This window comes from Mugil cephalus, chromosome 10, assembly GCF_022458985.1.
Source record: "Mugil cephalus isolate CIBA_MC_2020 chromosome 10, CIBA_Mcephalus_1.1, whole genome shotgun sequence".
Classification (NCBI taxonomy): Eukaryota; Metazoa; Chordata; class Actinopteri; order Mugiliformes; family Mugilidae; genus Mugil; species Mugil cephalus.
The window spans coordinates 21,424,856-21,447,490 of NC_061779.1; the positions used below are offsets into that span (position 1 = coordinate 21,424,856).

General features: G+C 41.5%; 1 long non-coding RNA gene across 1 annotated transcript in view; it reads right to left on the bottom strand.

Annotated features, from left to right (window-relative positions):
• Nucleotides 1-5,700, bottom strand: part of LOC125014421 — a 126,832-nt gene extending 121,132 nt beyond the window's left edge. Inside the window, exon 1 of the long non-coding RNA XR_007113512.1 lies at nt 5,254-5,700. This is a non-coding gene — a long non-coding RNA (uncharacterized LOC125014421). The remainder of the gene's footprint in view (nt 1-5,253) is intronic.
• Between the last annotated feature and the right edge of the window lie 16,935 nt (nt 5,701-22,635).

Genomic DNA, 22,635 nt, shown 5'->3' on the forward strand with positions numbered 1-22,635 from the left:
TAGCTTCAAAACACCTTCATCCTTTCCTGTTTTAACGGCACTTGGCAAGTGGCAAACCTGCCAAAAAGAAAAGACGACAACAGCTTCTTGCTTTTCTGTTTTAGGGTTGAATAACTGTGACTACACATGTCTGCTCTGTGGAGAATGATGTCATTTCAACTAGCAATGTGGATGTTTCAAAAGGTGGGAGTGAGAAAGCATTACTCAGTACCACCAAAAATGTATGGATTCCCATTTCTGGAGTAGAGAACACGGACTTCTACACATCTGTTACAGATTTTAGAGCCATGCAGAGTCGCTACATTAGCTTTGACTGTGCTATTCCAATCACACAGTGTGTACATGATCTAGGAGAATATATACAAGATACAAAAGCCTTTATGAATCTGTAGGATTCTCGGATCGACCGTTCAGATTAGTATGAGATCAGGGGGCTTAATGGGATTTGAAAACCTTTAAAACGCAGTGTACACTAACTTCCCAAGAAGAAACAATAGTCACAGTAGCCACTTATATAATGAACGCCACACAACATTTAGCAACTTAAGTTCTACATATTTATCTTAGTTGGTGGAGACCAAAAACAGAGGTTAAGGATGATGCTGGTGTTTTGTAATATGGGTCCGTCCAATAAAATGTGGACAAAAATGGGTTAAATAATGAGCAACAGTGCTACAACAGGCAACTACAAAACACCTGCAAAGTCATCTAATGGGGCACGGGTGGGGCTAGTGATATTATGATTTTTTTTTTTTTAATAATTATGGACAATAATAATTAATAATTATTTTCACTCGGACTGTCTCTCTTTTTCAGCATTTTTTTGGCAATGGATTCTGTCGTCCAGGTCAAAATAGTGGTCTTCTACAGACTGAGGCACCGTTAGCAATTTCTGAGCGGGTCAGGAATAAAGCTTCACAGAAAGAAAGCTTCACAGTATGTCGTTTTTGTCTCTTCCCAAAACAGCTTTCCAACTCTCACTGATGTTACGGTTTTACCTCCCAAGAGGTTTCATGAGAATTCTCAAACTCGGCTCTATTGCAAATTAGACACATGTCTGCCTGTGTAGGAATCTTATCGTGCTGTCAGTCCTAAAGAAAAAGAACGAGCCAATGCTCCTTCGTCAGACTGTGTTTGTCAGACCTATTTAGTCATCACAATAGCAAAATTGCTCTTTAATAGGAGACTGGTTTATATTATCACACAACCAAAAAGGAGCTTGAGATACTTTAATGTTGGAACTATTCATTATATATATATATATACATACATATGTTTTTGTCATTATAGCCACATTTTTAAAGCTACATAAAATAGTGAAATATATGAACCCAGTTTGGAAGTCATTCGAAGCAGCTGACCATGCTTCCAGTCACATATAATATAAACACAGCGCTGGGCATCTGGTGTCTCTTCACTTGCTGTCCAGAGCCTCTCTAGCACAAGACAAACCTGTCACAGGACGGTGTTACTGGAATGCCGATGCTATCAGAACCTGCACAGCAACACTTTGCTAAGTGTAAAGAGGAGAGGAATTTCATTACACGGCTGTCATACTGAGGCACACAAGCTCACACTGAGAGAGCGCTGGCTCCGGGTTCAGACTGTTTACTGTCATTCACCTCGCCAGTCTGATATTACTGACAGAGCTGGCCTCTGCTGGCAAATTCTAACCAACTATGAAGGATCTTGAGGGAAACTCAATAAGAGGGCCGTCCATGCTGTGTTTATCTAAGATTTATTTAGGCTCGGCCTCTTCTTCCTGCAGCATATTCTGATGGAGGACTCCAACTGGGACAATTTCAAACTACTGTCAGAGGGGTTTGATTAGTTTTGTTTTTCACTACTGATTCTATTTATATAATTATATGCTTGAGTTAGGTGTGTGATTCTGCACATAAACATTAACATCAATTAAATACTCATTCACAATATTGATTTCATTGATGAGATGTGTGATTTGTTTTGTGTTTGATTCCTACTGTATGTGAGGAGCAGTCAGGAGGAGGTTACTGATGTAATACTAGATCAGAAACGAGGCTTCTCTGCACCAAGCAGTTTAAAATATACTTGTTCAATGTTTTCCCATCTCCTCTTCATATTTTTTTTTTTTTTTTTGTAGCTTGAATGTACTAAGTTTAAAGAGCAGCGGTCTTTTGATAATGTAACTGCCATTCTGAAATGAAATGAGTTCATTATGCACCGTTATCATGTTAGATGTGCTAGAAACAGCACTGCCTGCGACTTAACTTCTCACTTGCCGCGAGAAGCTCAAATTTATTTTGCCGGAATTCAATACCGCCATTTAGTGCTTTGCTCCCTCTCTCGGTAAAGACTAATCCTTTTTACTCCCACACTGGCGACTGAAAAGGGAGCGAGGGAGGGAGAGAGAAAGAGACGGAATGAGAGAGAAACAAGTTGAGAGCGTGTGAGGGAGGCGAGAGTGAGAAATACAGTCAGAAGTTGTGAGGGAGGATGGAGGTAACGGTAGAGGAGGGAGAGAGTGGGAGAATGGGAAAAGTGAAGGTGAGGGTGAGGAAGGCGAGGCAAAGAGGGAGAGAGGGTAAGTGTGTTTGGGACGGCCCATTTTCGCCGTAGTCTGGCGAGTCCATTTCGGGCTCTGCAGAAATGGAGCGGGAGTGCTGCCACAATGACGCTATTACCAAAGGCCCGACCATCACCCAACACCCATTCAAGAACGCGATTCTCTCAGAGGCTGCTGGTTTCCAAGTCTCGCTCCCTTTCACTGAGCTTTTCTGAGATCTTTTTTTTTTTTTTTGATATGCGCGTGATGTCCTGAACGAAAATGCATCTACACACCACAGAGATGAATAGGTGACACCGACATTAAAGCTTCTGAGGCCAGAGCGGTGGATGAGCACACGCACGTGGCCTCATATATTTCACTGGCATTGTTGCTTTTCTGTTTTGTTTCATACAACCTGCGCACAAATAACATCAGCTGGAAAACTCTGAGCTTGTGAGACAGCTTATGCTTTTAGCCCTGTTTATACTAAGGCATTTTGTTTGCTCCTTATTTTTCTCATATTAGGAGGTTTGGCAAACGTCTTTCCAGTGAAAATTCTGAACTCAGCGGTGCAGCACAGAACTATCAGAGTTAATGTTAACATTAACTGAAGGAAATGTGTTACAACGCCAAGGTTGTGTTAAAGACGCTGGGGATGGATATATGATTACTTTAAAAAGAAAAACAAGTAACGGCCCTGTTCATTTGAAATGCTTCTCTCATCGTGTTTGGTTAGAGTGGTTCAGATACCGACACCATGGCCGAGCGAAAACATACCAAAAAATGCAGTTATACACCGATCAGCCACAACATTAAAATCACTGGCATGAGAACGTATGATCAATATGCTGATCTCTACCCAGGAGAGAGTAGGAGTCACACTGTGAATCTGGGAGCTCACAGACTGGTCACCAGCATTTCCGCTTTGACCACGCCCACATCCAAAATATGACCAATCACAGAACAGTAACCAGATGCGACTCGGGAAAAAAGTTCTGCCTGGTTGATGTGTCAAGAACAAGCTTCTCGTGGAGTACGTAACAGCCTTCAGATAGCCTACCAGATCAGACGCCCCCACCTCATAGCAATGGCACATCCCCAGCAGGATGCAGCCCGACACACACACACACACACACACACACACACACACACACACACACACACACACACACACACACACACACAAATGGGTTAGGAACAACTCCAAATAACGTGAAGTACAGCACTAGGTGTTAACTTGGCCTCCAAATTCAATAGATCACTATATTCCACATGCCACAACAAACTGATAATTATCAGTTACCAACATTGGTCCTTTCATTCCATACTGGTGCAAATATAATAATTGGTTAATATTAATTAATTTATTATACTCACTATATTATTGAATTAAATAAGTAATTGCCAAACATTCCCCACAGGGTCGGGCTACATGGTCAAAATATAAAGAAGACAATAAAAATGTTGTTTTTTTCCCCCCAGTGTTATGGGCTGTGTTATTGATTTAGAGTCTGTATAAATGAAGCCAACACAAAACCTAATTCAAAAACAATTCTTTTTTTTTTTTTTAACTATATGGCATGAAGAATGAAAAGAATCCAGCCCTTGCAAGAGTGTCAATATGCATTATTTGTTAAAAAAAAAAATAAAACTTTTATAGAAAATAACACACAAAATTTCTAAATGCAACCTGTCTGTAGTAATTACTGTTAAACCGGTTGCGTAATGAATATTCAGCATCTTTACAAACACAAGCTGGTTGACCGTGGAAATGGGTACGAAGGTTTTTCCGATATGAAACACCAGTGCTTCTGTAATTTCCTTCCATGGGAACTCTCCAGTAGATCGTTTCCACGTCTTCTGGGACTGCCCAGCTATCCGACCATAGTAGAGATGATTAACTCAATAATGGGCTTTTAAGATTAAGCAGGACTTCTGCACAATATACCTTGGAGATATCTCGCCGATGACTAACTGCAGCGATAGGTATCTGATTAAAATGATGTTAACAGCAAGTAAAAAAGCCATAACAAGAAGATTGCTGACCGAGGAGCCCTCTAAAAAAAAAGGGGGGGGGGGATGGACTGTAACCATAAAATATATAATAAGGAAAAGATCATTTTCTCACCAAATTAAAGCATGAACAAGGTTAGTGACTAATGGATGGAATGGACACCACATCTCATACAGCTGCTCATCACCACGAAGAGCGATAAAGACGTGGTTGAGAATTGAAAAACCAATTCCAGCTTGGAAAGAATCATGATTTTTGTATTCAATTGAAATTGTACAACCCTGACGTTAACAAAAAAGCGAAACATATCTTTTTAGCTTTGTTCGCATTAAGTTGCTACCACATCCAATGAACTAGCCTATTTTTGTCATAAGTCCAAAAGTTTCCCTTTGTTCAGTGAAACAGTGCAAAAGTAGATTGTATGAACAACCTGGAATTCATTTAAAAAGGGTGCAAAGAGACCTGTTTAGCTTCATATACAGCTATGCTGCACACGAGAGCTAAGCCTCTCATGCATTAACAAAACCACTGCAGCCTCTTAGTTCCCTACTTGTTACCACCTCATTATCACAAAGGTACTTCTAGAAGGAACAACATTTATTTCTGCCTAGGTGGTGCCCACCTCTGAATTTAATATCAAAACAAGCAAATGTATTTTAAATATATTCTCAGCTCATATGAATCCAGTTGACAGTGGTTTAACAGTACTCACAGTTCCTGGGGTGCAGAGTGATGTTAAAGTGTGGCTCCTTTCAGCTTTGTCTCGTCACTGTGGTGAAGAACACGAAAAGAACTCAGGCTCCGTCCACGTTCATAAGCGTCCAGTAAGTTCTCAGCAGCTTGGTGCAGGGAAGTGTTTCCGAAGCACAAGTCTCTCATGCTGCTAGCACGAGGAGCTAACTAGCTTTAGCTTCACTTAGGTAGAATTCCCGACGGAAAAGCGGCCCAACCGAGTTTCAAGTCTCCAGCAAACAATTACACTAAATCGTGCAGGCAGGTACTACCTAGCTAAACCACGCTAACTTAAAACATTACAGCTTACTGGACCGAGTTTTAGCCGTGACTTTCTTACTCGCTCCGTCTTTCTACTCTCGTTCCCACCTGGAAACCAGTTAACTGAACTGAATCATTAACTGGCCAATCAAACAGATTAACACCTGTCCATCGCATTTACCACACAAAGCAGTGCTGCGTTCAGGAACCATGTTGACCATAGGACATCCCACGCCCTATAATTTATGAACATTCCCAAATAGCTGTAGTCTTAATATATAATTTCCGCATTTTGCACTTTGCAAATTCATGCCGCGGGCCAAATTAGATTCTCTGGCGGACCGGTTTTGGCCCGCAGGCCATATGTTGTGGCTAATCACCAGTACTGATTAATCACAAAATCGTGAGCACTGACAGGAGAGGTTAATAACACTGATCATCTTGTGACATTTCAGTGTTCTGCTGGGAGACGTGAGGACCTCATGTGGATGATACTAAGACATGTAGCGCCCACCTAGACCAGACCAGGCACACACACCCCATAGCAATGATGGATGATGATGGATGGATGGATGGAAATGCATTCTCATCACACACTATATGATCACAAAAGAGGAACTATCTCTAACATAAAAGGATTAAAAAGAGAAATGGGAATTAAATTACTTATACTCCATCCCTTTTAGATGGTAAATATTCCAAAGTTCCTAGTCTGTTCATTTGTTTCAGTCTGTACTCTTTTTATTGTTCTTTTAATTCAAATATTGTAAAACAATAATAAAAAAAAAACAGTGTATTTTAAAAATGATTGTTGATCTTTTAGTGTCAGATAACTAAATGAAGTAGGATACTCTTATAAAATATTATAAAAAAGAAAAAGAAAAAGACTGCTTGTTACTATAAAGAGGCACAGAGGGAAAGACCTGCTTCAGTGTTCACATTAAAAGTTGCATTAAGTTCCATGCTGCACATTGGGTATATCTATTGTTACGTCGTATTTGATGGCCAGTTAAGAGTTTGGGAACAGAACATACAAGCATATGTATAAGAGGAAGACAGTCATAAGGAATAAGCATATTGGCAGGATTATTGAAAACAGCTTTTATATATTCCCATTTTTCACTACCCAGAAGAAAAGAAGTCAAATGGCATTTACTGAAAATATAAGGCCAGGCCAGGGATAATGGAAAATTGCTCATGAAAGAAAAGAAAATGCCTCGAAAAAGAAGAAAAAAAAATCAAGGCTAAATCCGCCTCTAAGCCATTACAATAGTGTAAAGGCAGGGAGACGAGAACGGATGTGGGGTGAGAAAATGAGTGGGCACAATTAGAGATTATGTGGGACTTGAAATGGTCCATTCCGGGGAGGTGGGGGTAAAGAATGGCGTGCCATCTTGAAATTAACATCTCCATCTGATAGTCTATATTTGGCCGGTCACACTCAGTAGGTGGAATTGAATCCCACGTCTCTCTCATCTTCCGCTCGTGCAGCTTCAAGCAGCACATGTCCTGCGTTCCAACCTGCGTCCCTGGCACACAAGGAAGCAACACCCCCTCCCCTGCCAGCTTCACGGCTGACTGACCCCTTTCGCAGCTTCATTTTGTAGCCTAATAAATAATGAAGCTTTGATTTCACAGAGGGGTGTCTGCACACTGTGCACCTGGACACACTGCATGTCTGCGAGCAGGCATTAAAATAAGCCAGGCAGCAAAACTCCCCCTAAGAGACACAAGGACTTCCTGCCATCCACTGCATCGTGTTTAGATGACAAAAGCATTTCCACTGAATTGACACGTTGCACGTACAGTGTTGCCATGCCTATTGTCTTCACAGCTTAGTATTTGCTGGCAATTGCTAACAAAAGCAAAACACGAACATACAATACTTTGTATCCTGGCAGACAAAGCAAGCTATAAAGAAACGTTGTGACTGTCAGGGGCATGTCAGTGAAACGGCAATAATGAAGATCACCTGAAAGAAAAGTGGAACTGTATTTCAAAAGTTGAATCTCCTCTGAGCTTCATCTTTTAATAAGCTAATGAAAACAGAAATCTTCACAGTGGAGAACTAATCTTCAGTATGGCAGCCAGTCCTCCGTATATACAGTGCCACTTAACATTTTTTGTGCCCCAGAATTTAATACATTTGTGCAAAAAAAAAAGAAAAAAGTCACAAAACATCAGCTTCCAAGTCCTAAAGCAGAAAAATTAAACTGAAATATATTTGTGGAGTTATTTATCTGAGAAAATGAATCCGTTTCTGCATTTCCATTACGCCTGGAAATGTGCTAAACCTAAATATCCCAATAAAAAAACAAAAAAACGAAAACGTCTCAAATATGGCTAAAACAATTAATGCTCTCATGAGGTGGTTTTTCAGACATATTGATATAAAAGTGTATCGCATAAGTGCAATGGAAACACTTTTTTTCGCATTTCCCCGACACTGGAGACGACACAGGGGTCATGTGACCTGTTCATTCGAAATCCATCTTCTTCATAGTGAAGTCTGATGACAATTTAAGAGAATTATGGGATATTGCGAGAGTTACAGCTCACTCACAAAACTCATTTCAATGGAAAGACATACAAAGCGCAATTGCACTTTCCCAAAATTTCAGAAATATTGCTTTTTTATTTTGCGAAAAACTGGAATGGAAAACGCAGCTGCTCCGAACTCACTTTAATCTGACGGAGCCAACGTCATGTTCAACTCATGTAATGTTGTTCACTAATTAATACTGACGTTAACTTTGACTCTTGGTCAAATACACAGAGGAGTCAATTCCATCCATAAAGTGAACTAGCTTAACTTTATCAGAGCTAACTAGCAAAGTTAGATTGAAAGTCAGCTGTTTAGCACGTAAAATGAGTTACATTATTCCCTTCCTGGACACACCAGTTACATGAAATATCCACTTTCAGACACCTTTCTGTTGTTCCACATCAGCCTCTGCTGTCAAAGGCATTCCAGGTGTCATTTCAACACGAAACGGCGTCATTTACGGTTTTTGTTGCATGCTGCTTCCCTCAAACTCCCTCTCCTCCACTTCTGCTTCAGTAAGCGCATTTCCCACATTGCCCGGAATGACTCGAAATTCCCCAGAGTACAAGAGAGAACATACTGAATTCAGCTGTGGGTTATGCATGTAGGTGGAGAGAGAGCGAGACCGATAGCAATAGCATTAAAAAAGCAACAGCTGTTGCACTAGGGGGAAACATAAAATGGAACATGTCTTGTGGCTGCATTGCATTCTGTTTAACTGGGGATCCAGTCATGGTATGAATTTGTATCTTCTGTGATGGAATTCTGCTCGTTTCGTGAACATGAGAGGTACTGTAGAGATTGGCCATAAAGAAAGTCTGTGCTTTGGTAAAAAATGTGATCCAAGCACATATTTTACGTGGTTTACAAAAAAAAAAAAAAAAAAAAAAAAAGTATTCCAAACGTATAGAAAGCTCTTCTCCTTCTCCTTAGGGTTGACTGGCAGTTGACAAACCAGCTTGCAGGTGCATTACCACCTCCCACAGACTGCAGACTGGAGTGGGGATCATTAGACTCACAGCAAGTTGTTGGACTGCAGTCTTGGTTTCGTTCACATAGGCTTCCCACGTGAGGTTTCGCATCCAGCGCTCCCTGTTCCGGCACATTAATATTCAGCACCGTGTGTTGTGCTGTTGACTTCAAATCGTGTTGTGTGTGCAAGTGTGAACTTGGAGAGAAAACTATCTGTGAAGTTTCCCCTTAAGTGTTCACACTCAGGTAGGATTTTAAGTCAGAGTCCAGCCTAACCACTCCCTGGTTGGCAAATTTACTATACAGCAACAGCAGTGAACAGCAGCTCTTCTTCTGATGTGTTTGTTTCCAGCACTGGTTTCTCAACTGTCTGGTGTTAATTAGTTCACAGCAGCACCTATGTTAGCCATGTTTGCTACAAGGACTAGTATGTTTACCTGCAAATGGCATTGCGTTGAACAGTTCTTAACCCACTATTGTTTCTGCTTCAGTCTCTTTAGATGTTTTCTGTGCTTGATGCATGCCAGTGATTTGACGCTTTCTAAACAGACACATCCCATGGTCTTTTCCACGACCACGGGATGTGTCTTTAGACACGGTTGTTGAAGAAATGAGAAGTTACACATTTCATCAGTTGGGGTTAAATAACTTGTTGTCAGCTGAAAGGCTCCTACCTATTTGCTTAGCTAAATGCAGGTGGCGATTTTGTTTTGGCCAGGCAGTGCAATAAGACTGTACTTGTGGCAGTGACATGCAGATCACGGTTAATCCACAGATTGGGAAGGCTGGTTAATAAAAATGAACACTCTCTTTTATAGCTCATTTAGGTTGCAGGTGCGTGAAATAATAGCTGAGATCATTAGTGAGGAATATATAAGCTCCAGCATTCTCTTAAATGTGACTTTTCATTAGAAATGAATTTATAGTTAATGAATGTAATTATCATGTTTTAATATCGCCCAAAGAGAAATACAGCAATGGCGGCCTGTGATCAGGAGCAGATGTCTAAATCAAAGTGAACAATAAGTGTGTGTGTGTGAAAGGCAGGTGATTTATGCGTTTTGTGAAGGGGTCACTAATTTGCGGTCAATGTGGCCTTTATTTAAAGTTATTTTAATGCTTTCAGCTTTTGATACATTTCTTGGATCTTAAAAGTGGCGCTAATCAGAACACTAATCAGTAAAGCCTTTGCTAATGAAATAGGTGGGACACAACAAAGGTTGTGCAAACCGGGGGTGCAGGTGTGGACCAGTCTGTCTCTTCCTTCATGTTCCTGCTGACCGGGCATCAAAATGCATCAACTCTTCATTCATCTTCCCTTCATGCCCTCTCTGCTTACGTCTTTATTGGATCAGACTGCTGACGACTATTTATTCCCTGTGGAATCTATTTACTGACCATTTAGGTAATATTAGACTCACTCTGTATCAGTGTGAGGCAGCAGGGTAGTACATTGAGCCCAGCAAAACATTTTAATGGCAGATAAGCACGTTACTGGACAGCATAGATTGACTTGTGCATTACTGGAGGAAGTATGCCGGCAAGTTTGAGTGACTCAACACAAACATTGCAGTCTTTGTTCTGGTACAACATATCTGCTACATGCGGCGGATTCTTAATGGATCCTGCATCAAACTGGAGGAAGCAGGCCTCTGACATGGTTTCTCAGGACATTGTAATTTAAACATTTCAACCTGGAGCTGGACCGGACTGTGTCTTTCACTAAAACGCAACCTACAGCCTCCACTTTGAGAAGGTCACTAAGTACTCAAGTGCCATGACATTTTGTCACAGCTGTGTGGGGACTAGAGCTGGGTTTACAGCCATATGGAAGACCGGAGGTGAAACGTTGTGGAATTACCACAGATCTCTGGAACCAATGGCAACGTTAGTTTCAAGCAAAATTGTTTTGAATCTGAAATCTCCCTCAAATTAATCTATATTTGATCAAATCGGGCCACTGTGACTTGGAATGAAATCAATTCAGGAAATCAGTAACGATACCCAGCCACAGTCGGGACATAGGCTTCCACTGAACAGGAAGGAAACCAAGGTCATGCATGTAAGATTAAAGAACATTAAACACTTAATAAGTGCCTGGAAAAGGGGCTCTGTAGGTGGTTTATATACGGTTGAGGTCACATGAAAGAACTGAATCAGTCTTATTCACCGAACGTCCCAACGGTTTCACAATGAAACGCTACAACTGAATGTTTGATGGTTAGAACGATGCTAAGAAAGCGCCGCTGACCACTGACGTACACATCTTTTAGGTTTGTGTGACGCCCACTAATGATTTCCACTTGATCGCATTGACTCATTGCTTGTCTCTATTTTATTTTTATTTTTTTCACGTTTTGTTGGATAATGGTACCAGGGACTTTTATGTATTGCATGTGTCTCTTGGCTCATTTTGGCCTTGCATTGTGTAGCTCTATACTTCAATATAGGTCATTTAAAAATAATAGCTTTGGGCTTAGGGGGTTATGGCAGTGGGTTATGTAAGCTGGACATGTATATACACATTTACAGTAGATGTGAGGGAAAAGAAGCATCAAGCAAGTGTTCTAAAAAAGACACAAAAGAAGTAAAAGAATTACATAAGTATGCACTGATGTGTGTGCCCAGTTAACCCTTCTCTTTATTGGATTTGTGCATAATAAGTCTTTTTTATATTTAGCCATCTCTTTGTCTAGCTGAAGTTCAAATATCTGAACTCACGCCTTTTAGTTGTTCAAAGGACAACGGCGCTTTAGTGCTTCCCACACTATAACTTTCCTGTTCAACTTTCACATTTCAGACTACAGACCGAATCCGCTTCAATATCCTGATTTAACCTGACTTTATTTGATTGACCTGATCTTGAAAATGCTGTCGTATCTCCCCATTGTAGGCCGCTGAAAGCTGTCTGGTTTATATCCTATTGGTGTCAGCTGTAGCTGAAGGCAATGTGATGCATCAAAACGCTCTGGGAGTCATTACTAATTCTCCCTTCCAAAGAGGGATTAAATATTATTTATAGGGCAGAGGGGTAGACTTAAGTTCACTTCAATTGCCTCTGCCCCTGTTGTCAATCTAAATGATACGCTTCCAAGCGTGAGGCCGTGAGTTTAACTCTCCAGTTCACTGCAGGAAATATGCACGATGAGCCGCAACACAAATTACACGGAGTGCACTGGGAAAGAGAAACTGAAATTGACCGGCAACGTTGGAACAATTAGAGCTCATCTACATATTGTAACTGAATGTGACTACTAATCGCTCCTACAGTTCAGTCTAAACAGAGCTTTTGTAAGCTTTGAATGTAGTCACTTGAACACTAATATTACCCTTCAGTTTGCGTTCACTTCTCATCTCCGGTGGAAAGTCACAGACCTGAGTGGGTTTTCTTTTTCATGGCATTACCCTCCATGCCCATTCGTCTGAGGTTATGGTGCACTAAAACACACTCCAGTGCCTCCACTGACCCTGCCCAGCATCATAGATCTACATTACAGACTTAGTCTTGCATAGGCTGTCTGTGTAACTGATTCTGCCTGCCATGTGCCCCTCCTCTTCCTATCTTCACAAGGGCAGAACTCGGAGTTCTTGTAAAGTTTTTCGAGGGTGTCGACGCAATGATGTGCTGCAATGAAACCATAACTTACAACTTTTCAAGTGTTCATGTAGACCCTTTTATTGCTCTGTGAAACTTTATCAATTAAGAAATGAAATGGCAGCGTCGTTTTAGAGATAAACTCCATCCCAACAGTGATGAAAGAAACGCCGGTTAAAAATGTCTTTATTGTTGTATCTAAACATCCAAAAGTTCCTTTGTGTTGTCTTAGTTGAATTTGTGCTGCAAGGACTGAACGATAAGGCCAGCGATGTCCTTCAGCATGGGTCTTTTAGATGTTTACTGTGTAATCTTTTAATCAGAATAGTCCTGGTAACCACATTCATTTTGCCTGATGACTTGAATCCTCCTCTGGCAGCAACATGGGTTTTAAAAGGCTTCCTTTTCGTTCAAGGTTCTGCTCAGCACTGCTCGGAATTCGTGCATCTGCCACCTGCGTTCTCATTAGTGTCCAACTCTTTTGTCCATGGGACCGTGACTTCCTGAGCAGGTATCTTGCTCTGTTTTTGGATGGTGGATGTAAGTCCGTCTGAATTAATTTAAGTTGAGGGTCTTTTGATGTCCTCTCCTGCAGACAAGTTGTGGAGTTATTACCCCCCATCTTCGCTCTGTCTCTCACCTATTCCCATGCGTCCGTCCTTATGAATGTGGCTGCTGTCAAGACAAGGTGGGGACGGAGGGGAAGGCAAAACATCTCTATACAAAGCAGCCTTCAAAACCTCAGCGCCACTAAAAGCAATTCCACCGTGACGCCGACAAGGCTGAGCTGTACTGTATCAACGGTGTCAGTTCAGCGCTTGACACAAGCCATTGGATTTCTGATCGGGTTATTATCCCATTTACTTGACAGTGACCGTTATCAACTTAACATTTACAGCCCCTAAACTCAGGTTTTCTGGTAGACAGATGCTGGTTGCAGGGTTGTTTTATGCACTTGTTCTCAGATTTACTTGTTTGCCACATACTTTCTTGATAGTACATCCCTCATTTTGTTCCTTTTCACTTATCTCTTCTTCCTTGTGATGCTTATATCATGTTACCCTGTACGCTCAGTGCGGAACCAGAGTCAGATATCTTGTATGTGTGCACACAAGGTCAAATAAAAGTGACTCTGAAGATGCAGGTAACAAAAATGGGGGTGCTTTGGTCTCGATAAATCGTGTATTCTGTCAATTTATAACCAGTATTTGTAGCCACAGTATGAATATCTGGATACGTGACTTACAAGTACTGTTCACACCAACCAGGTCTTGCATTACATAAACAAACTGACGGAACATATTGCCTGTGTTGTTCAGTCTAATCCTACTGACAGCCATTAAACTGCCTTATGTACTAGGTCACAGTTGTCCGTCACACTGCAAGGAGAGAGAGGAGGAAGGGAAATGAAAAGTCGATGGAAGTGTTCAGGATGACTTGGCTGTCCTCGCCATGATGAACCACCATTGATTAACTCAGATTAAGACGTAGATGCCTGGCCTTCACTTTGCTGTGGTCATTTTCCCAAGACAGACAAGTCTAAGGCAGACAATGTCTGGTAGTTTCGTCTTCAATTTTGCAATTGCTGTTTGAGCCCCATCATTACCAAGTATTTTTCAGTGTCCAATCATTACATATCTAATAGCATCCACTGATTTTGGGCTTTAAACAGACCGACTTTAGTTATCACACACTATTCAAAAGAATTAAGAAACACTTGGAAAACACTTTAGATCTCAATGGGGGAAAAAATCATGCAGGATTTCAATATTAAAATAGATGGGTGTTAAGAATGAAAGAATGCCAGATTGTTTGGTAGAAATGAAAATTTAAGTGAAAAAAATGATGCAGCATGATACACAGTAGTTTGTATGGTGCCCATGTGCTTCTATGCATGCCTGATGCATGAATGCTCCTAGTGAGACAGTGAGTGGTCGTCCTGGGGTATCTCCTCCCTGGTCTTGACCAGGGCATCACTGAGCTCCTGAGGTGTAACCTGCTGGCATTCGATAGACCAAAACATAGTGTGCCAGAGGTGCTCTACTGGATGGGTCAGACGAGCGTGGGGGCCAGTCAATGATATCAATTCCTCCATCCTCCAGGAACTGCCTGTCTCCATATTCTGGTCACATGGGGTCAGGCATTGTTGTGGACCTGGATGAACCCAAGACCCACTGGGGTGTTGATCATAACTGACGACCTGTCAATTCTGATGTTCTATAAAAAATGCTAATCAAGCTCAGTAGTGCCGGGCAGTGAGCACAGGGCCCACTGGAGGACATCAGGCCCTCAGGCCACCCTCATGGAGACAGTTTCAAATTGTTTGGTCAGAGACATTCACACCAGTGGCCTGCTGGAGATCATTTTGTAGGGCTCTGGCAGTGCTCATCCTGTTTCTCCTAGCACAAAGGGTCCTGCTGATGGGTTTATTTCCCCAAAAATCTTGTATAATTTAACTGAAACATCATTATCTACTTTTTAAACCACTCTTAATCTTGTGGTGTCTCATCTCATCCCATTTTCTACTACCGATTATTCTCACTAGGGTCTCAGGGGTTGCTGGAGCCGATCTCAGCTGTCATCAGGTGAGAGGCGGGGTACACCCTGGACAGGTCGCCAGTCTATCGCAGGTCCAACACAGAGACAACCACTCACACCTAGGGTCAATTTAGAATCACCAATTAACGTAACAAGCATGTCTTTGGAGGTGGGAGGAAACTAGAGTACTGAGGGAAAACCCATGCAGACACAGGGAGAACATGCAAACTCCACCCAGAAAGGCCAGAGCCAGACTCGAACCTGGTCTTGTTCAATGCTAACCACAGAGCCACTGTGCCCCCCCTTGTGGTGTGTGTCTTCTAATTAATGCAGTTATTAAGATTTTATTTGTGACCAAATTCAGGTACAAAGCTTGGATCAATGGCACTTCAAACACAATGGCAGGCCGCGTATTTTATACCTAGGCCTTCAGTGCCTCCAGGCAGATTTCTTTGACCCTAGCAACAAATCATGACTGGCATGTGATTGGATAAGAGCTTTTATATGAAAACACATGTTTGAAAGCAGCATGGGAAAACCTATGAAAGGAAGCGAACAGACATTTAGGAATCATTTAATAGGTATTCATGGAAAACATAATCTGTTACTCAGATATTTTTTAGGCCAGCAGAGAAGTCCTTGCAGGCCCTGGTGGCCAATCACTGTGTAAACATATGACTGTGTAAAGTATTTCCCACATATACCGGTCTTCTTGACTTACTGTATACCCCCACCCAGGAAAGGCAGTTGGTCCGCACTAATGTGTGGCCATAATGAGATGCCATTTAAATGATGGTGCATTTAAAAGATAACACTTTCATTAAGCTTGTATAAATCAATTTAGGAAGGCAAAATCAAAATTAGTCAGCTATGAACAATTTCAGGCGGCTGCGTATTAGAAATCTGTAATTAAAACAAAATGTAAAATCAGTTAGTCATGGCACATTAAAGCCAAGAAACCGAGTTGAAACTTGCATTCACTGAGGGTTCAGAAGTTCAGTGAATATGTCTAAGCACTAAGTACAGGCATTGGAGGGAGCATGGCGAGTCCTCAAGCACCAGTTTTTTAACAGGCTAGGTGGGGATGACTTGCTGTGATCTTGGTGTGGACCAGGCCAGGCAACTTCTAGAGTCTCTCTCTCTAAAACTCATGAAGCCTTGTTCAAATCCTCTAATGCTCTCTAGTAACTCCATCTAATCCTGCACTCCTAATTTCACAAATTCTTGTTTCTTCTGAATCACTGCTTATCCCTCAGAGTCCGTTACTCATGATGAATTATTAAAAATGACGTAAATAGAGTGGAACCACTCTGTCTTTTGGTCAAAGAGGAAATTAAAAAAAATTCATGCCAATGTAGTGTGACTGTAAAAAGGGCATTTGCTTATTTGTAATACCCAGGGCACTGCTCTGACCAGCCATGCTAGAAGGACGAGAACAGGGCAATAAAAGGCAAGGACACTGGGCCCCCTCCCCACCTCCGCCAACACCACTACTCACCCATCATCCTGCTCTCCCCTCCCCGCTCACAATGAGGAGGGAAATGATGCGTTAAACACAGTGGAGCCACTCATTCTATAAAACAGCGCCATGAAGGAGAGGAGATATTGCTGGTAAAAAAAAAAAAAAAAAGGGAAAAAAAGGCAGAAATGACAACTCGTTATTCACAGTTCTCAGACACTGCGCCTGCAGTTTTATGACTAAAAGCTCCACAAATGTGAACAACGATCAATCTGCCCACAAATCCCTCCGCAGAGCAGATGCAGACTGAAATCAACAGCTCAGTAGATGGTCAAATTCAACAGAACCACAACAAAATGGTCTTGAAGATGGCTCTGCTTGCTACTAGTTGACAGTTTTTTTAAATTATCTTGACAACAGCTCCTCCCACCAATGAATGGGTCATTAATTATGATCATGGATTTGTTGGGTGGATGGCAACAATACGTCCAAACTGATGCGATATGGTCTTGACACAGTGCCACCCAGGGCTCCAACAAATAATTACTTTTCTCGATCAATCTATTGACTTTTCGTTTTGTTGACCACTAAATAACTAACCAATGATCTATAATTAACTCAGATGATTTACAAAATCAAACCTGGAAGCCCTAGAGCAAGCACAAAGGCAATGGTGGCAAGGAAAGGCTCCCTTTAAACACGAGGAAACCTTTAGCTGAACCCAGCTCATATCCGGGGGAAGGCCAGCCAGCTAAGCCTTCTGTATAGGTGTCTGGGGAGTCCATGGATCTAAGAGCGAGCAGTCTTTATGCTTTGAGGAACCCAGCGGATCGTCTCCGTTGAGGTGCTTGCTCAGAGAGGCAGCTTCATTTTTTAGCAAGTGTGCAACCTAGTGGGTCACGGATTAACGGATTCAGGAGGATTCAGGAGGTCATTTTTGGCACCAGAAGACACCACATCGCAAAGCGCTGATGCAAATCAATGTATTTAGGTAGTCAACATCATCAGTGACATTGACGAATTGTTGGAGATCTCGTGCCAACTTCTCAGATTTACTTTTTGCGGTCCTACAGCTTTACAATTAAAGTAAGAAAACTTAAATCAGGGCTCTTCAACATTTTTCAGGCCAAGGACCCCAAACCTATGACTTATATGAACCAAGAAAAGCCATGTTGCATTTTTTATTGTAGGACTGAGTTAGCTACCTGTCTATCTTTGAAGACGGACTCGTTGCCAGGACAGACTATAAAACGACTCTCTTATTGCAGTGTTCACACACACTGTCTGTTCATGATGCGATATTAGCATTAGAGACTATTCACAACATATGGAAGAACACCTCAATCTTTGTTCAGATATCTACTGTCGACACATTTTAAGTTTTATAACTAGAAAAGGAGGACAAGGGGTGCTGTTGTTAACTCAGATGTTACTGTTACTCCATACTCTGCGATCTGTCAGATTTTATAACCTTTAAAATACAACCCTTTTATGTAAAGTTAAGTGTTCTGGGTTGTTGTTATTTACAGCACCTGCTACATCTTCTGCAGCACAGGCCTCTAGATAGCAGCAAATGTGTTTTTCCCCTCAAAGCAAAAGGAAAAGTCAAGACAGGATTAATAGATGTCACAAAGCAGTGAGCAGAGATGGCGTATAGGGAAAGCCACACACAGAGAAGAAGGTCTGTGTTTTTGGCGCAACAGTTCATTATGGTAGTTTAAGTGGAATTACAATCTACACTTTATGAAAAAATGTTTGGGCTAAGAAACTACCCGAAAGGTCTCAAATTCAATAACACCATTCCAAACTGGATTCAGATTAGATAAAATGCTTTCCACATGGTTTCAACTCAGCCTACAACACTACGAGGCGCTTTTAAGGGATTCAGCTGTGCCAACCAGCAAACACAGCTTCCTAAAAAATACCTTGCAAGTCCAAAGGGGCCACGGGAAGGCAGGAGTATCGGGTTAAAGTGTTTGCTACTGCGGTTAATCTTTTTACTCTGTGGACTCTGAAAAAGGATCTCAGGAAGCACCGGGTATATTGTAGAAATCGCTCTCTCCCTCACACACACACACACACACAAACACACAGCACAAATATGCACAGTCCTCATAATACAGGTGGAGCACAGCTGAAACAGAAGAGATTCGGGCCAAATTGAATTGCTAAAGCTCATTTGTCAGCAAAGGAAGAACAGAGGAGGTGGAAGTAGGAAACAAGAGCAGTGCCAGCCAGAGAAACACTGAAATTTCTCTTCTCCTTGTCTTGAATTAATTGCTTTCTGCTTCCCTTTATTTCACCTACTGATAGATAACAAGTGCTTCCTGTACTTCTGCACTGCTCTGAAATCTGCATCTGTGTAAAATCTGCAGAGCAGGGTTATGACGTTGATGTGTTATTAAACTTTTCCTTGTGGGTACAATGCACATCTCAGACACATCTGGTACATGTATTGTAGCATACCACAAATGTATTGTGTCTATTTGCCTTGTTCATTTAATCTGCTTTTGTGCATGCATGAATTAAGTGACACATAGTGACTACAAAGATCCTCTGCTGATCTGATGTTGTACTGGTGATTAATGATGGTTCAGTTCCATTAAGTCGAGAAAGTAAACTAGAATGAACAAAAGCAATCCCCTATGTGGGAAGTTGGCCAGCGATTTTAAAGTATGTTCTAGGGCTGGATTTAAAAATACATAAATAAATAAATTTAAAAAATCCTATTTAAATTCATATTGATTCATAAAATCCTCTGATAAATTTCTTAAATGCGCTGTCTACCGCACCTTCTCATCGCAAATCTTGCTGTGGTTTCCCAACAAATCCACTAGAGGTCAATACTGGCAAAAAACGTGACACATTTTTTAAACCAGTGATGACATTAGCTTCGAGTAAAGTTGTTTTGAAACTGTATTCTCCATCAGATCTATTCAACCAGCAGCGAAAGCCAGCCTTAGTACATACCCAATTATGTTGAAGAATGGCCGATAAAGATTGAACCGGGATGTCAAAAGTGTGCAAATGCTTCAACCAGAGAATACGACGATTTGTAAAAATGAGCCAGTCCACCACAAGCACCTCAACAGAGAACATCTGCACGTTTTTTTGTCCTCAAAACAACAAGGCAGGAGCATCAGGATTTGAGCTATCACAGTGAGCTTCATCTGATTGTTGTTTGAGTGTCCGTTTTGTCAGACAAGAGCTTAGCGAGGACTCTCTTGAGCCCATGCTCTTGCAATTTGAAGGCAAATAATACAGGCTAATTTCCAATTACACTCAGTAAAGGCCGTAAAGTTAAATCATACTCAACACTATCCATCTTTGCTATTTAATGCCAAAATATAATAATCAGCATCTTTCTTCGCAGGGCCTTAACTGCATAAAAGGTTAAAGACATCACACAAAACCACTGATGGAAATGACAATAAGTAGTCCTAATTGCCTCCAGGACAAAATAATAAAGATCCTTGTCATGTTGTCGCTCTGTGCTCTGCACATTTTCGCCCAAGGGTCCTTAAAGTTGTCATTCAGCTGTGAACAGACTGTGTGATTAAACTTTTGCTCGACACTCCAGGGTAACTCATGCACCTGGTCGCGGATGAATGCCTTTGCAGAATTACAGCACGTTTAAGGTCTTTGTTTCCTTCACTCGTGCATCCTCCATTTGGAAAGGCGCAACATTTAAGATGAAAACCGCTGTGACACCAAGTCAGCTTGGGCAAACCGTCTGCTACCTCCAGACGTTTAAGCTCAGGGTATTTGTTGTGCAGAACGCAACAGCGTCAGGGTCTATTGATTTAGCCGCCAGCTCCTGGCATAATCAAAGCCCATCCCAGAGGCAGCGCCGTCACTGCTCTGCTGCACTCCAATCATATTTGCACTTGATCACATCCCGACGAGCTTATCACCTCAGTGTTTTGCGACACCTAAATGTGACATATATACATCCTCAGCTTGTTAGATGGAGCTGAACTCTCTCTTCTCAGGTAAACTGGAGGCTCCAGTGCCCTTTGAATGAGATGCTGATTCACCATGGCAACGTGGAGCTAATTCTATGCACTGCAACACCGACCCACTGAAGAAATCATGTAACCTACTGTGGAGCAGTTAATTTAAACTTTTGGGCTTTTAGAGGAATCTTGCACTTGCTGACTTGACATGGCTTGGCCTGCTCACCATCAACCAAAGTGCTCATACCTTTCGTCACATCCTGACTTCCTATGTTACTGTTGCTAGGTTAGACGAACCATAGCCATGTGGGTGTCCATTTCCATATAAAAACACTGAAATCCTGCAATGACAGAGTCTCATGGTGATGTGGAGGCAAGACAACAATGACGACGTTAGCTGATAACGACCACATACATTGAAAAAGATCTTTCCATAAGTTTTCATGTTTTATGTACAGCACTGCAAAGAAGTTCTGGGTCTGAATCCATCGGCCGACTGAAGCCTTTCTGTGTGGAGTTAGAATATCCTTTAAGTTTGAACTTTTAAATATTGTAAATCGCTCTCTCTAGACGGGCGTCTTCCCCCCCGCTTTCAATACGGCAGTGGTGAAGCCCCTTCTGAAGAAGAGGGTTTGGATCCTGATATTTTAACAAAAACAAAAATAAAATTTTATAAAAATATCAATCTGGTGTTAGGATGAGCAACAGTACCGAGACGGTCCTCTTCAAGATTATTATGATCTCTGGTGTAACATGGATTCACAGAAACCTTTAGTCCTGGTGCTACTGGATGTGAGCATTGCTTTTTTGCTTTTGACACAGTAGATCACCACATTTTTGCTGAACAGACTCAGAAAATGGTGGGTTTTTGTGGTACTGTTTGTAACTGATTTTATTCCTCTCCTGATACACAGCTCTACGCTGCTGTGTCACCTAATGGCACAGGGCCAGTTGATACCTTTTTAAAGAGTTTTTTAGATATAAAGACGGATGGCAGAGAACTTCCTACAGTTCGGCCAGGACAAAACAAGTTTTAATCATTGGTCCTGAAGGCAAGACGAGAAACTTTTACCAAAACTAAAATTTTTAAATTTTAAACTCTCTGGTCATCCTGTTCGACTCTGAGCTTGATTTTATTCCACATATTAGAAACACCACAAAAATAGGATTTTATCATCTTAAGAATACAGCCAGAGTTGGCCCGTTTCACAGAAGTGTTTAACGCATGCTTTTATCTCTAGTCGTATAGATGATTGTAATGCTCTGTTTTCTGGGCTCCCCACAAAGAGTATTACAAATCTTCAGCTGCTCCAAAACTCAGCTGCACGTGTGCTGACAATGACCAGAAATTGGGCTCAGTACAGTGCACCACATTCAGAATCACTGTATTGGCTCCCTGTGCGTTTCAGGATTGATTTTACAGTTCTTTTATTGGTTTTTAAGTGTCTGAACAGCCTTGGGGCTTCTTATCCGTCTGACCTGCCTTTACCCTATTTATCAGCCCTCTCGGACCCCGAGGTCCTCCGGCTCCCGTCTTTTAACCGTTCCCAGCGTTAGAACCAAAACCTATTTTATTATTACGGCCCACCCCTGTGGAGCAGCCTCCTGGTGGGCCTCAGGGCCACAGAGACTGTTGATGTTTTAACTTAGCTTCCAAATGAGTCCTCTTTAACTATTTTTATTATTAATTTATGCTGTATCTTTATTCTTCGTGTTTTTTTAATTGCTCTTGATGAATTCCTTTTTACTCTTTCTAGTAATGCTTATTTATCTATTGATCTATGTGTGCCGATCTTACTGTTTCATTGTTTTTAATTGCTCTTAAAAGTTTTCTTTTGTATTCACTCTTTTTTTTATTAATATATGTTGTTGGTGCTTTAGGGTTAGGGGTAAGGGTTTATTTTTCATCCCTTTTAGTATTGTTTATATTTAAAAACTTTAACTTCATCTCACAAGCCCCTTCCAGGTTTGTGTCACCATGTCAGGTTGCATGATTCCTTTGGTGGGAAAACGGGAAGTTGGGACTTGACAAGGGG